The sequence below is a fragment of the Arachis ipaensis genome, chromosome B05 (genome assembly GCF_000816755.2).
Source record: "Arachis ipaensis cultivar K30076 chromosome B05, Araip1.1, whole genome shotgun sequence".
Taxonomy (NCBI): Eukaryota; Viridiplantae; Streptophyta; class Magnoliopsida; order Fabales; family Fabaceae; genus Arachis; species Arachis ipaensis.
Genome location: NC_029789.2, coordinates 115,725,827 through 115,730,568, shown reverse-complemented (window position 1 = coordinate 115,730,568; position 4,742 = coordinate 115,725,827). Strand labels below are relative to the sequence as shown.

Genomic DNA, 4,742 nt, shown 5'->3' with positions numbered 1-4,742 from the left:
AAGAAGACATAAGTTATGTTAATTATGCTTGGAGTACAAAACTTTAATCATCATGAATCAGTAATTTGTCCAGTATTAAAAGGATAAACCAGGGTTACAGATCCTTGTCCATCATGTTACAAGAATTGAGCTAGGATTACACAACTATCTCCAACCTTGTAATTATCGAAACTATCAACCACAGTAGATACCGTGTGACTCATTCTGGATGAGATGATGACAAGTGGTCACAACACAAGCTTTCAACATCCACCCCATGAATTTCGACTTCATGAAAAATTCAACAAATTTTCACATAAGGAAACATTCCTCAAGAGTGAAGTCAAACTAGCGGTATATTTATCAAAATGTTAAATGAATTGTTCCAGTTTACAGGATATTTTCCAACCTGTTCGATTTCAATCTAAAACAATTCAAACAGACTAGATCTCTTATGCCTCGTCATGGATGACACTGATCAGAGAAAAAGGGTTCGTGATATATACATTGACTAAATACCTTGTAACTTACATCGAAGTTCATGAAATATTCAAAAGACAATGTTACTATACATGGTGACTCTATCATCATAACACTGTGAGTGTAGCAGAGAGCACAAGATAAAACAACTTTACTTATACCTCCTGGGAGGGGGTTTTTCCTTCGTCGAAGACACCAAACCCAGCGAGTTGGGATCTAACTTCCGTCTGATGTTACTTTGTCTCGCCCTATTCTTTATGCGAGCGGCTATCCCCGACTGGTTGACATGCACTTTAAGGGGGACTTAAATGAATATTCCTTTTGAACAGGCCACATGAAAGTACTCCTCCACATGCCCAAGGAGTACATCCTGGTTAGTGTTTAACCCACTCAGACTGTAGGATAGGAGGAGATCTTTTTGGAAAGTCAGAACTTGCTCCTGGAAAAATGGGAGATGAAAAATTAAAAAAGCACAATGTTGTAGTTGAGTTCGAGGTTTGTCACCAAAATTCGACATCAACAACAGTTCTAATCATAATGAAGCTCAACAAAATGACGGTGTCCTAACCTAGTTGTAACCCGGCAATAAGGTTTCAGGTGGGCAGTGTTGAAGGTACTTGTACACAAAAGCTCCACAGTCATCACTGAATAATGAGTACACAGGGGTAAGCATCATCTAGGCCTCCTCTTTGTACCACCAAAAATGGTCAGATTATACAAACTACCTACAAAAAACATGTTTGACAAAATGTATTGGATCACCTGTTGTGTTGCCTTGGTACAAGGGTATAAATGCAATGAAGTCCATAATCAGTAGGAACGTGGCCAGAGTCTACCAAAGAGATGATCTGTTCCTGCCTTCTCAACTGCATGTAGTCAAGCACAATCGTAACACAAATAGAGATTAACCTAACAAGTGTTGTAGTTGACAAAGTTCAAATATCGTACTCACCACCAGGGAGTCTAGTTACTTCCTTTAAAAAGTCAGGCACCTTCGGCGTATGGAGTTAATCACGTAGACTATTTTATTCTTACGATCAAGTGCATAAGCCCACCAATGCTCGTTCCTCAAGAAGGGTCCCATAATCTACCAACAAATACTCATTACACGATCCATACAGAAGTAGTGTAACAATGCATAAAACAACGAAAATTTTGGTGCTTTTACCAGATTTTTGTTCGCTATCCGAATGTGCCTAAAGTAAGAATGGTCTTTCAGTCCCTGAAGCGGTCAGTACTTCCCTGACTAATAGTGTCTAAGATCAGATGCAACTAAACACCCAAATTTTTTAAGTCAAACATCGAAATTAATGATACGAATAAATAATTGGAACAATGTAGTTTCGGGCAACGATTACCATCATGTACGGGCTGAGGCAAACACATTCTTCCAATTGATCGTCCGCACCTTCAGCATTAGGAACCTCAATGACAAAATGCATAAGCTGACAATGCAGAAGACACTATTACAGTGGGATGGCATGCAATAACGAGACAAAACAAATTATTTAAACAATACATACATGGTTGCTTATCCAAAGTCCAAGTTTTGCACTTGTGGTATCTGTCCGAGGCAAGTGGTGGTCAAACCCAATCGCAATCACCCTAACAAAAGCAAGCAAAGACTCTTTAACTAATTGGATCTCATCTGAATTAAGTTTTCCAACATGTCTCCTATAGGTTTAATCATGATTAACGAAAATGCAAGAAATATAAACATACTTAGAATGTTCAAGCATCATGACTGACGAACCATCATTTATGGTAACACATTATAGATAAACCTTCTCTCTCAACTCATCTAGAAAACGATTTGGGGCCTCGTAGACAACCAACTCCTATGACACAGGGGCGGCTCCCATTGCAATGGGCGACAATCCTTGATCATCACCTGAGTCACCTACTTTTTTATTAGCCATAGAAACGTCTGGTAGATCATCACCTTCTAAGCTAGATACAGAGCTTCTATCATCGTCAGATGCAACATTCTTTCCACTGTCCTGAGCAGCCATTTTACCCTCCCTAGGACCATTATCACTGTCCTCAGAATGATTGTTACTGTCATCATCTTCAGTCTCCTTATCACTCTTTTTGGGGTCCACGTCGATTTTCTTCTGACCCTTACCCCTCATAACCTCAACATCCTTCACATGTACATCATCCTCCTTACCATCTTCGCTCACCTTGTTCTGGACAACAGACCTCCTTGGCCAATTGAATCCCCTACTAACAACAGGGCCTCCAAACTTAGCATCCTCCTGCATCAGCCTGCTTATCTTCTCCTTAAAGATGCAATACTCATCTTCGGCAAAACGACCGATCAGCTAAAACAAAAATAACTGCACACTTTAATACATACTTCATTCACCATAAATATGTATGGCAGAAGTAGTTTTTATCCTACCGGATTCTTTCACTTCGAGGGGACGAAGAAGACAGACTCAGCATCCTCACCAATCGGAAACAAGAATCCCTACAATCAACATACAACTGCCATTTATTGACACTTTGTTTTATCCGGCCAACTTATTGGTAAAGGCAATTATGGACTTTAATGGAGTGAAAGGAACTCAAGAATGCTCACCGTAAGAGCAACTTATCAGCATGTATCTGTTCTCTCATCAGCTTGTTCCAAAAAGATAGAAGTGGGAACTCAACTCCACTATTTGTTGCCCCGAAACTTTGCCCCTGCAATCATAGAATCTTTTGCAAAAATTTGCAACGAAAAAACACTTTTCAAAAACACGGTTAACTGTTACATCTATATGAAGCGCCCAACAAAGAACTAACAATGTCTTCGATAGACAAAAATCTGCTTACCAACAACAGGTACAAGCATCCTCCTTTGGAGCTGGGCTTTAGAGACCTCCTCCGATAACTACACATGGCTTCCATCAACTAGCCGTGAATTAAGAAGCTCCAGTTATAACTTCTACACCTCCTAACGTGCAGCAAAGCTCCCAAAAATTCGGTGCTTGGCTTGTTCCTGTTTGTCGGGCACAGAAAGGCTCCAAGTGTATACAACAAATAAGCACGGCTCCACCGATCATCCACCCCTGCTTCCTGTATGATCTGGCCTAGAATAGGAATATCAAGATGCTTAAACTCTTGCAACTCAGCCTTCTCTGTCGGGTTCAAGTGTTTGAATTTTGGAACAACAGGACATGTCGATCCACAACAAAGATGTCATGCTCTTAAACGCCAAAAGAACATTTCACAGCTATCCTATTATATGACTCCAAATAACAAAATTCATATAGCAAAAAGAAATTCTTACCCTCACGTGAAAAGCCAAAAACTTGATAAACATCACCAACTCTGACCGGGATTGTGAATGACTTGGTTTCGATGCACATTTTTCGGCAGATAAAAGACTCCACAATGTGGAGTAATAACTACAGATCCATTCTTTTGACATCTAGAGAAAGCATGGCATCAAATCCCATTTCTTTCACAACATCCCTCTGCTTGGTGCTCAGATTATTGTTCACCAGTATCATCCGAAGTGGGAAGCACCTAGTCATCAACGTGTACTAATAACTAAAGAAATTTATCAACACCACATCATGCAAAAAATGCAAATACAGTGTTATGTAATTGAGACTTTTACTCACCTCTGCATGCTTACTTCCTGCAGCTTCCTCTAAATGCCCTGAATCATGAGATGAAACAAAACTACTTTACCCATCTGCATTCCACATAATGAAAAATGAATTGCTTTAAAAATTTTTCTAGTAAAATCAATCCAAAAGTTGAAGCAATAATCCAGCCTGTTGGGAAAAAAATACATTTACCTCTTCCGTCATCATTCCTCTGAATATGTTTTTTTGGTGCCATGTGTAAACAACAATCCACCAAAACTTGAAACTTCTACAAAAAAAAACATACCATTAACCACCAACAATCTTCTAGTCGCAGAAGCTCTTGCACGGCCAATGTTGATGCTTGACCCCTTATTCACGGCCCGTGTATTCCCTCAACAAAGTTTTCTCGCAGGCTGTGGACACTCACACAGCAAATCCCGTGGACACTTCACCGACCAGTTGGCAACAGCAACAAAGATACTTTCACAACCCCGTGGAATCCTTCAACAAACTCTCTTACGGCCCGTGGACAGTATCACAGACAACCTGACAGCAATGCAAAAACAGGAAAGTCAAACCAAACTCCGATCACTGTCTACACGACCCGGAGGAAGCAAAGGTGATTAGTTGTGATTTGAGACGGTTTAGGGTCGGCAATTAACATTAAAAGCTTTTGAATTCTTTTTTGAACAATGACGC

The 4,742-nt window shown here is 40.0% G+C and overlaps 1 long non-coding RNA gene across 7 annotated transcripts; it reads right to left on the bottom strand.

Annotated features, from left to right (window-relative positions):
* Positions 317-4,736, bottom strand: LOC107643866. Of its 7 annotated transcripts, none has more exons than XR_002363405.1 (10): positions 4,348-4,736; positions 4,144-4,229; positions 3,044-3,162; positions 2,864-2,932; positions 2,182-2,783; positions 1,983-2,064; positions 1,628-1,904; positions 1,412-1,546; positions 1,222-1,313; positions 317-1,103 (listed from the first exon to the last, which is right to left on the bottom strand). It is a non-coding gene; the product is annotated as an uncharacterized LOC107643866 (long non-coding RNA). The 7 variants fall into 7 exon arrangements; XR_002363404.1 differs by having other exon boundaries at positions 1,222-1,546; positions 1,628-1,731; positions 1,818-1,904; XR_001621144.2 differs by having other exon boundaries at positions 1,222-1,546; positions 1,628-1,705; positions 1,818-1,904.